At 34.8% G+C, this 11494-nt stretch overlaps 1 long non-coding RNA gene across 1 annotated transcript; it reads left to right on the top strand.

The window, feature by feature from the left end:
- Window positions 1-1727: 1727 nt before the first annotated feature.
- LOC125386971 lies at window positions 1728-9365 on the top strand. The gene is made up of 2 exons (XR_007227566.1): window positions 1728-2021; window positions 8756-9365. It is a non-coding gene; the product is annotated as an uncharacterized LOC125386971 (long non-coding RNA).
- Window positions 9366-11494: the final 2129 nt, after the last annotated feature.

The raw sequence follows: 11494 nt of genomic DNA, 5'->3' as shown, positions 1-11494 counted from the left end.
ACTCACCCATTGCGTTCCAAATAATCACATATAAGGTACAATATGTTCCGATTACGTTCCGAAGTACGACTCTCCTCCTAATGCGACATTTATTTTTTTTATTATTAACAATAATTATTAATAATATAAAGATTTTCATGCAATTTTCTGTTACATTGCGAGTTTAATAAATTTGTTACACATAATTTTGTTATCTACTATCTTGATACGTGCAAAGATAAATCTGAATGATATATAATACAGCGTAAATGGTTATAAATAATTAATTATTGACAATAATTATAAGAATTATCGAAAGAAAAAATCATAGATACTATGTGCGAGTGTAAAATATCACAAAAAATGAACAACAATTGTGAAAAACGCAATATGGCAAATCAATGACAAAACACACTCATGACTGTCATGGAAGTTCCAAAGTCTAAAATCTAGAATATTCCTTACCTCTTTTCGCAAATTATGAGATGTCTTATTTGTGGTACCTTGCAGCGATGATTCACCGTTCATTGTGATAGTTTTAAATGTGATAATGATATCCTTGTATTGACTATCGTTTTTCGATAGTTACGAGAATTTTCGTTTATCACTTTGAGACAATCCGTCACTTCCTTTCTCTTATAAAGTTTCCCTTCAACTCCGTTGAAAACTGAGCATCAAACAGGAGACGAACGATTTGTTCGCACACATAAGCAGGGTGCGAATATAATGATGGAATAGTCGAGTCCTGTCTACTGTATAGTAAGATGGATGTGACATGAAAATAGAAAGAGAAGGCTGTATATAAGCATTTTCTGTCCTTGTTTAATCAGGCATGCACACTAGTGGACACTGACGGCGCTCGTTTACCGTTGTTACATATTTCCGGTACAAGTACGCGGGCATTAGAGAAGGACGGAACGGTCTCTCTCTTTATCCCTATATCGCGTTTTTATTTCGCTCACGCGCTCTGTACTTATATCTATTACATTTCCACCATAAGCAGCGGCCGTGCAGTGACTTACAAAAGTTACAAAAGAACTCGCGGACGTTTAATCACGTTCCCTACTCCGAAGGGGTAAGTACAAAGTTGCTCGTCTCAGTACTCTTGTTAGAAGTTTTATCATCTTTTTCATTTCGTGGCTACAAGTTTTTGCAGGAAATTCTTATCGTTTTACAAGGGCTGTGCGACACAATGACGTGACGTCAGCTATCGATCATATACGCGAATTTGTTGTAAATTAATTAGCAGAATATCTGGAGTTCTTTATCGTTGCCAGCTGTAAAATATTAGAATTTTTCATTTATAATTGTCATATTTTCGACTCTTCCGTTGCCAAGACCATCTTGAAAGATTTTTGGTATGTTCCATCGCCCTTGTTAAAAGTGTGCCCATTGGTTAGCTATATTGATTTTAAAAATCAATACGTATATCAAGTTTATTATCTCACAGAAACAAAGAAATTCGTTTTATTAACGAATTTTCGATGTTTCTTCTCAATTTCCTTTAGCATCGAACGAAGAACATTATATGATCAAACGTTTCATCGTTCAGATTATATTTCGTTTAAAAAGATTGAAATTGATATTGAGATAAAATCAAAAAGTATCCGTTGTTCTCGAACATTCTAGTATTCCTTCGCCGCCCGGGAGAAAGACAGGTATGAAGAAAGAGGATATTTTTTTTATTAACTTTTTAATATTGACAAATATTTCCGACAAATATTGACGCGTGCAGTGAGAAAATCAAGTGAAATTTTGAATAATATCGTTTTAATAATTTGTGAAACGAATTAGTTTGGTTTTTTTCATTTTTATTAGTTTCCGTCAGTGCTGATTGACGCGCCACTCCAGTTTCCATTTCCGTTTCTCGAAATTTCCTACGTCCTTGGTCTTTGGGACTCTTTGCCCAGGTAACTGCATTGCTTCTGGGTACGTCTCACCGTTCGGGTCTCTCGAGCTTTCGGTGTCAGTTGTTACCGTTGAAGGAAGAGAAGCTGGTGACGGATATTATCGAATAAATCGTTTATTCTGGAAAAGTTCGAGTAAGTTCGTTCTGTTTGAATAAATCAAGACATAGATCAATTTTTATCGTATCATCGTGATTCGCCATGTCGTACGTTTGGTTTCGGGATACCATATGTTTTTAATTTGGTACTTTTAATTTGACATTTTACGCCTATAATCGTGACAGGAAGATACTTTCAGTGAATTATAAATATTATAAATTATAAATTATAAATATTTGATATAAATTACAATCATACTACGAGGAAAAGTGAAACATATGTTTTCTTGTGGAACATGTGATAGTAAATTATTCGAAGCATAATAATGCTTAATTAAACATCTATACGGTAACATTTACGGACGAATATTGGGGTAATATTATCGCGTCGCTTTAATCTGGCTTTAATTTAATGCTTTGATTGCGGTCTTTGAAATGGCATCACAGATGCTGGTATAATATCACACGAAAAAGGAAGGACCAGTGGTTAATGTTGCAAGCGCACCAGTGCGTTGCAGCCATCGGGGGTGGCTTTGACGCCGGTGCCGAGGAGAGGCGCAGAACGTGTTCGATCGACCCGCGAATGCAGCCCGTGCTCATACTGTGACAGAGTTCGTTTCAGTTAGTCTCAGTCGCTGTTTGCCCGTCGACAGCGTATAGTCGCGCCGGCCAACGATTATTTTTTCTTTTTTTGTTTCTCGATAATTCTCTCGCAACACTCGTTCTATACGTACACCATCAGTTTATCGCGTGATCATTGTTCCCGCTTCTCCTACCTTGTCACGTCCTTCAAAGAAGATTTCCCTTCAGTTTTTTGTTGTTTGGGGAAAATTCATCGCTCGGACACATGGATTTATCGACACGACGGTTTATCGAGGCATCAGCGTGATGTACTTTTCAAGTTTCATATTTTCTCTGTGATACTTTCTAAGGAGAATTTAGAATTCGAAAGATATCAATTTCCAGGAAATATAGGTCTTTATGAGACCATCGATAGGTTTGAATTTAATTAACTCTCTTATAATTGGTATTTCAATTTTTTAATTCCTTAAATTCAGCTTTCTTTATGCTGTTAGACGATATAACGCGGGTATTTTATGATATATCGAATATATCCGTATATATTTTACTTTATACATTCGATAAATTTCCTTGGTTGGCCGGCCTGCAACCCACATACGGCACTTAATAAAAATTTGTTTCGTTAGAGGTCGGTGTTTGTTCATCTTCGTCATAAAAATGTCATGACGTCATATCATATCACAAGGGTTCTTCTGAAAGCTAGATATTCGATAACAAGATTAATGGTTTTCGGTAGCTTGCAATGTCAAGATTTGAACTGGCGGGATCGCCTTGCTGTCAAATCGCCAATTCAGCAGCGACCATATTCTTTAACTACGTTCAAGACGTATATCACGCTACAGAAACCATCAAAGGAGGATAATTGCAAGTTAGTTGCCTCTTAGAAACGAGACAGTTGGTTGTTACTTGTTATCCGTAGTTGGTAGTTGTTCTCCTTAGTCGTCACATATTATAGAGACGACATTCATAGTCACCAGTTGCCTTCGCTAATAGTTTCTTGTTGTCTGTAGTTAGTTCTCGTCATCGCTATGTATTCCATCAACCACGTAAAATTTAACATATAGGATTTTATTCTTTTTTATTCTTTCTGTAGGAAGATTCTTTAAGTAATATGAATTTAAGTAACTATTTTATGATACAATAAGGTGGAAAAACGATTATTTTACGCAACGTAATTTTTTAAAGAACTTTGAATTTAAAGGATTCAGATAGATATCTTAAACGTAATTAAACCCTCCATATCGTAACAAATTAAAAGAAATTGCGCAAGAAAGTACAAATACATTTAATGCATAAAACATATATTTAAAATCCAAATGTAGGCGTTGACGCGTGCGTGCTACATGTTCGAAACGTTCGTTACATCCGCGATAAAATTTATAACGACGAAGAAGCTTAACATATGGTGTGCTTCAAGACGACAGTAAAAAGTGTTGGCGGATTTTTCGAAATTTCTTCCATTCTTAATAAAAATATATTGTATAAATATAGTAGGATTTTTCAAATTTAAATAGTTATAATGATTTGAAACTTTACAATTCGGTACGGTTCTGTTTTATCCTTTGAATATACCTGTCATTTTCATATCTCCTTTTAACTAAACTAAATATTTGGAAATCCTATAATTTGTACACTTCTATTTGTGAATAAGATCGATGAAATTAAAGCGTAACTATGCTTTCAATAATGGCTTCGATGTATTGCTCACCATTATGGCGGATTAACGTCTCTAAGTGATCGACCTTAATCACTAAATGGCAGCTGCGATTCAGTGGTAGAGCCTTACACATGACGGACATTGCAAGCGCTTGTAAGACGTCTATTGTGAAACGTTTCCAATAGCATCGGTTACGACGACGGTGAAATCCGAATAGAAATATATATCGCGTATCGCTTCAGCCTGACATGTCTTAAAATAGAATCACAATTTTTCGTTCTTTTTAAAAAAAAAAAAAAAAAAAAGTCTATAAAAATTATATGCAAATAAAATAGATAAATGGATAAATGGTTGTACAAATTTTGTAAAACAGATATTACAAATATACGTAAATAAATTACATATTTATAAATTGTTTGTTTAAATATCTGTTTGTTTAAATAAATAAAAGGGATATTTACGACTTACAATGAACGTAGTCCTGTTTTTAGTTTTAAACAAAGCAAAAACGGATAACAACTTTTTAAAATGTAAAACTCAACGCAACAGTGGTTTTTTTTAATTAATCAATAACGTTCAAAGTTAATTAATTTAGAGTGGTTTGTACATTTTGTATGCTCGCCGTATTTTAACGTTTGATGTGTAACGTTTGATGTAGTACTTGATGCCCGAAAAATCGAAAAATAATTAAATTTGATCGTTTCGTCGAATTTACAAGTGTGTATATTCGTGTGAAATCCTATGTGCTTGTGTATGCTGACGTGAAAGGCGGTAATATATTTTTCTTTTTTCGATTATTGTTGTCAACTTTTGTGTGGAATAAATCAATTGCGTGAATAGAAGTGCAATCAATACAGCTTACTATGAAATGATAGCACAACAACAGTACATATCGCCATTGACGTCAGCTTCACAAAATTTCTCGAATATCGAGGTTGTCCATTTGGGTTAAGAATTTATTTCCAAAATGCCACAAGCACGAATATCTTATGGAAATCCACTGTATTTCGACTGTAATTTTTAATAATCAGATTCCATATTGTATGCTACGATTCGAGGAAAATCCGCAGCTAATATTCCGCTATTATTATCTTTGCTGCCTTTAAATACCATAAATAGTCGTCCGTAAATTTTAAAAGATTTTCTGTCCCATACTTATATTGTGTATTTTAGTCTTAAGGTGCGGGTCCTGTTCAATTAATTGAAAGTGATGAAACTGTAATGGGTCACGTTAGTCAAATATTAAAAATGGTCTCGTTGGCTACATTTAAAATCTTTACGAGATATATATGCATAGTACGTTGCTACTAGCAACGGGTAGCGATGAGCAATAGAGAACAGTACCTTCCTTATCTCGTCGTGATTATGTACATACCAGTAATGCACAGTACTCGTACTGAATATCTTACAACATCTACATAGATTTTCAGATTTGTTTCGAATATTACCAGCATAAACATGATAGTAGAATTCTGTTACAGTATTAATTCTATAATGCCGTTATGCATAATACAGCCCTAAAATGTTTCTACAAATATACGAATATTTTCGTCAGCTACTATATTCCAACCATGGCTTATTATGAAAGGAAATATATAACGAAATTACTTGTTTTTTTAGACTAAATTAGTTTAATTTGAATAATTTTAGTAATTGTGTAGGATCGAACAACAACTTATCATTAGCTTCACTCGAGACTTGATTGCACGTAGCAACGTAATTGCGTTGGAACTGAGGGTAGAAAACAATGTCAACCGTTAGACGCGTCTGTCTGGCGAATGTGTAACGCGTGAATAATAGATGGTGCGAACCCTACTTATAGCTGTCTCGGCTTATATCGTAGCATTCAACCTAGGGTATAACGATAGGGATCATTAGAAGTTCAAAGGCCGGCTGATCAGCCTCATTTTGTTCCATTTTTTAATCGAGCGATGAATCGACAAATTGTACAGATTTCCATGGTTATCACAGTTCTCTGGGAATTTTAAAGCGCGGTTCGTCGAATTTAGTCGGATTGGCTACAGACTCTTTTACGAGCAGCTTGAAACTCGATCTAGTTTCGAGAAAATGAAAAATTCGTTTTATCTCTTTGCTTCCCTGTTCCTTCCTTCCTCTTTTTTTTTTTTTTTGCTTTTTACATTGCGTTAAGACCGGCTAAATAATATTGATTGCCATGGACGTTGGCTGGTTTAAAGTCACTGACATCGACGATAACAAAAGTAAGTTTGATGATCATTTATCTGAGCCGGTGTTATTCGACTTGAGCTCTGCACATTTGTTAATATTATTCTAGTAGGGATGAGATATTACAAATTTTAAATAACTTCGATTAAAATTATATTATAAAAATTATATTACATTAACGTTTAGAAGTCAATAAAGTGGAAAGAATTATAAAAGAATTATAAAAGAATAAATTATATTACAAGGAAACAATACGGCTAGGTAATTTGAAACATTCTGGCTAAAATTGCATTCTTTCAAAGTTAGGACATACAGTATTTACAAAGTAGATTAAGTATCAAATGGGGTACTTAAGAAAATTCATGTTATCATTCTTTAGTAAACATTTTCAGGTAATAGCCTTCTGCAAAAGCTGCTTTACGTTACGTTAACCTATTCATTATTAATATTAATCATATTGTTCTTATCCCCTAGGGGCATAACAATCCATTTTTATATTGTGTTAAAGATAAATTTCTATTAGATTGTCGCAAAATTTTCTTTCGTTTTATAAAGAAATGATAGATACACAACATTTTTTGTTTTATGTTATTTTTTATTAAATTGGAGAAAGGTGGATCGCACATAATTCAATAAAATAATATAAAGCAAAAAATACCGTACATCTATCATTTCTTAATAAAACGAAAGAAACTTTTGGAACAACCTAATATTTCTCTACAACGCCACTTCTACGATGTTAAAATATTTGATAAAAATATTTGATAAAAATATGAAGAAATTCTAATATTGATTTAAACGTATCGATTTATTTACTTTTCGCTGCCAGAAATTGTTAATTATGATTTCCACTTAAAAGCGTATTTCATATTATGAGGATAAATGATCAAATTCATCTCTAATATACACATTAGAGAGTCATTTATAGCTGCAATCCTGTTTACCGCTCATATTCCTGGAACTCGATAATTCACTAGGTGATTGCTTTAACCGTGCAGAATACATCCATAAATAATTAATCGCTATTAATATTCCATGGACTTTTGAAAATCCCTGATCTGATCTATTTCACGTGATGAGAATACGTGTAAAGTGAGGTTATTGCTTGATTATCTTTAGTCGAATAAATCGAGTGATTCAAATTATAATGCGGAAGAAAGTCAAAACTATGTATATTATTTTTTTCAATTTTTATGTATCATTTGACGGAAGGAAATTTGGTAAGTAAAGTTCACCTTTTTTAATGTCAATGATTTTGAGATATGTTATTAAGCTCCAAATTCTAAGCAATCTTCTATATATATATAACATACGTATAATAGCCAAAGTTCAACTCCCAAGTATACGCAAAGCTTTTATTTTCAATTTATGCGATACCACTATGTTCCATGAATTTATTTGCTAACGGTATTGAAACAAATAACAAGCAGAGGACGAACTATCGGTGAACTGTTTTGCCAACGAGTACGCTTCCAATATTTTCTGTTTGAGAAAACACACTTGTTGCTGTTGCAACTCCAAATATTTTTACAGCTTTTGCCATGAATCATCGGCTAACATATAAAATAGAGAAAAGCCATAGTTGATTGTAATGGAAATTTAGAAAACCTCAAACATCAAACGATATAAAAGGGAAAAATAAAGGAAAGGAAGGGAGAGATAATTAGAAGCTTGGGGCCAGGTTTAATTCACTGAAACCGGGCTGCTTATGTCATCACGAAACAGAATTGCCAGTACGTCATTTCTGTGCTCCCGTCCTCGTAAAAACGGTTTCACTCGTTAAGAAAAAACGAATAGGCGGTGAAGAGAGAAAAAAGCAGACAGAGAGCGCTTTTAAAAAGCTGACGAAGCGTGCGTTGCCACAACGAGACCCACGGTGCTATTTGCCGTTTTCAATTGCGCCGCAACTTGTTTTTGAGATCTTTGCTAGAGACATGTGAAAACACGTTGGAAGTATATTTCTTGTTTTTATGGAATTTAGCTGGAAAATGAAAAATAACGTAAAACATGTACTTACGACTTACAGAGTAATTGAATGTATACAATATAATAACCAGCGATTTAAGGCTTTAAAAGATTTTAAAAGATCGAAAGAAAAGAAAAGAAAAGAAGAAAGATAATATGTTGTGGCAGTCTAACTCGATCTAAGGAAATAGAGAGGGAGGGGGGGGGGAAGCTCGTTAATCTGGAAAGAATACAAGCATCAATTTCAAGCACTTATAGGGAATCAAGCGGGCTTGTTAAGGTCGTAAGTTGGACAATTATCCCGTGTTAGGTTCAATCAGCTTAGTCCTACACAAAATTGATCCAATCATGTGAAAACAAATGTATTCTGATTTTTGTCGCAGATATTTCTGGTCTACGCACTCCAGTGCCCGCACAGCAGATATTGAAACACCTGATTTTCACCTATTCTACAGCGACAACATTTCTTGATTTTTTACAACCATGAAGAATTCGTACTCGGAAATACTTGCAATGCTCATCTGCTTGCACGTTATTTTCGTCACTTTCTTCCCGTTAGGGGCTGGTAAGTTGATACTGATTAATTATACCATCGAAATTCTATATAATGGCTACAAAAAATATTTGCATCATTACCCTCATTTCCTAACGAAGCGCGTTTTTTTACCAAGTTTTATATTTCATTTCATAGTATCAAATCTCTGTAGTTACAGGAAAGTATTAAATGATAGGAAACTTGATATACACGAATTTAATTAATTAATAAGTTAGTCGATATACAGCCATTATTATTTCATGTGAAATATTACAACGTCAGAAACTTAACGTTCCTGTACGTACAGTATTAATCACAAATTGTAAGAATGTTTACTGATAAGCAAAATAGATAATATGGAAAACGCAGACCTATGGAAAGAGAATTCCTGACATTAGACAGGAATACGCGATTGCACGAAATATTTTATGGTATGTCTAACATGGAGAATATATGCGGCAAAGTACGAAAAATTCATCCTGAGATATGTATACGACCTACGCGGTACGGGACGTGTTATAAATGGTTTCCGCCACTCAGCCGTATTTGAATTTGTGAACACGATCGAACAAATGACGCGACAATTATTAATTACCGTCTCTGCCTTAGTAACGATTCGCGTTGGAACGAGGTCGAATCGTTCCGATTCCACGCGCGATTAACAAATAATTACAGTGGACATCAATTACTTGGATGACCTTCGTCATTTCAGCTTAAAACGATTAATTTGATCAAACCAACCAATTATTTCAATTAATACAATCTGCACTTTAAATTCGCACGTCTTGTGTATACACACCGGGCCAGAGAAAAGTTTTCATTCGTTCGAGTAGAACCTTCGTAGTCCTTGAGGACGCGTGTCGCTTCTCGTGCACCTAAAGTTTCGTTCAAATTAACCGATTTATTTGAATTCGAGCGAGTGAAAACCTCTTTGTCACCGTGAGCTTGTTACTTAATTCATACTCTTAGATGCCCTTTGCTTTCAATCTCTTACATCCATTCTTAATTAGTCAAGTCGTTTGACTTTTGACAAGTATTTTGAAACCATTTTACTAGCACGAACCTACTTTTTTACTTGAGATTATCCGCTATTTTTATTCAAATGTATATGTACGTATATACACTTTTGAATTTTAAACGAACCTTCTATTATACCTATATCCTTTAAGTGCCGTTTTAAGTTTCAAGAGACTTTAACTCGGATAGCTCGACTTGCAGTTCTAACGTATACTGTAAAGCACACTCGCGAAGTAAAACAGCAAACACGATATAAAAACTTTTTCCCCATGTAAGAAATCGAATAACCTATTTCAACGGTGCTTTAATCTCATCGATGAAGCATCGATGCAACGAAGAAGCATCGTGATAGCCGCAATGCGGATCCGTTGAACAAAAATTTCCTGGTACGGTCATTTTCGTAATGTTATTAACCGTTTTAGTGTCGGATGTTTCAAGACTCCGTATCGGTTTGTGCTATGCAGCGCGATAGCGCTTCAATTATTTATTTGCGAGGAGTACCGATCGACGCGATCGCGCTGCCCTTTTTCATCCTGTTTTTTTCATTGAAATATACCGTTCGACGTGCTCGCGCTTCATTTCATCGGTTATACTGGAAGCGTTACAACAAACACTCAAAAGTTTGCGAAATATTTATGCTCTGCGTTTCGTTTGCGTGATAACATTCTATAATGCAGGATTTGGTTTTCCGATTCAAGAGGTAATTTTTTATATTAGTGTTTTTTTTTTTTTTTTTTTTTTATTTGGTTTATGATTATTTGAAAAACAAGTAATTACGAGAGGAAACTCTGATATGATTCGCGACGAGCACGCTTGAGCGCGTTGCGAATTAATGATCGTGACCATACATCGTGGCACAATTTACCACGGTACGCGAATAGAGCGATCACGCTGCGTGGCGTTAAAACGGTTAGCGTAACTGCGCGTACGATTGTCGAGTGGCAAAGATATTGACGCTGGTAATCGTTTTCAGCGGCTTTAGGAAAACACTGTACTGATTTCGAAGGAGAAGTTGTCTCGCATGGAATGATGTATGTGCCGGGACCATCGGTTTGCAACCTCTGCTTCTGTTACCATTCGGAGCCAAAATGGTGCCGGGCTATCTTCTGTTCACCTCCTTTTGTAAGTATATGCTCATTCTAAGAGCAACCAGCTTAACACAACCATGAGAAACTAAAGTACACCGTTAACGCTTGCATGCTGGTCGTTAAAACACATGCTGCGCGAATAGGGTACACAGCGATTCATTTAACTCGCCTTGAATTAGTTTTAGGAAGACAAACATGGACAGGGATAATTTTTGTCACGAGCCGTTCAATTTATTCGTTCATTAGAACGAATTAATTTACACCTGCTGAGATCGCGATTGATGTGACAAATTCGAAATCTTGTTCCATATAAATATTTTTAAACAAGCACGTCGTAAGCTTTGTATATTTTTTAATCACAACGAAACTGTTCAGAGAAATACTGAAATTATTAATTAGAAAAGGAGATTTCTACGCATCGTTGTAAAAGTGTCAGGGAAAATATTCGTGAAACAGTTACGTTGTTACAAGTTCTACAAGAA

Source organism: Bombus terrestris, unplaced genomic scaffold, assembly GCF_910591885.1.
Source record: "Bombus terrestris unplaced genomic scaffold, iyBomTerr1.2, whole genome shotgun sequence".
NCBI lineage: Eukaryota > Metazoa > Arthropoda > Insecta > Hymenoptera > Apidae > Bombus > Bombus terrestris.
This window is presented reverse-complemented; position numbering and strand designations above follow the sequence as displayed.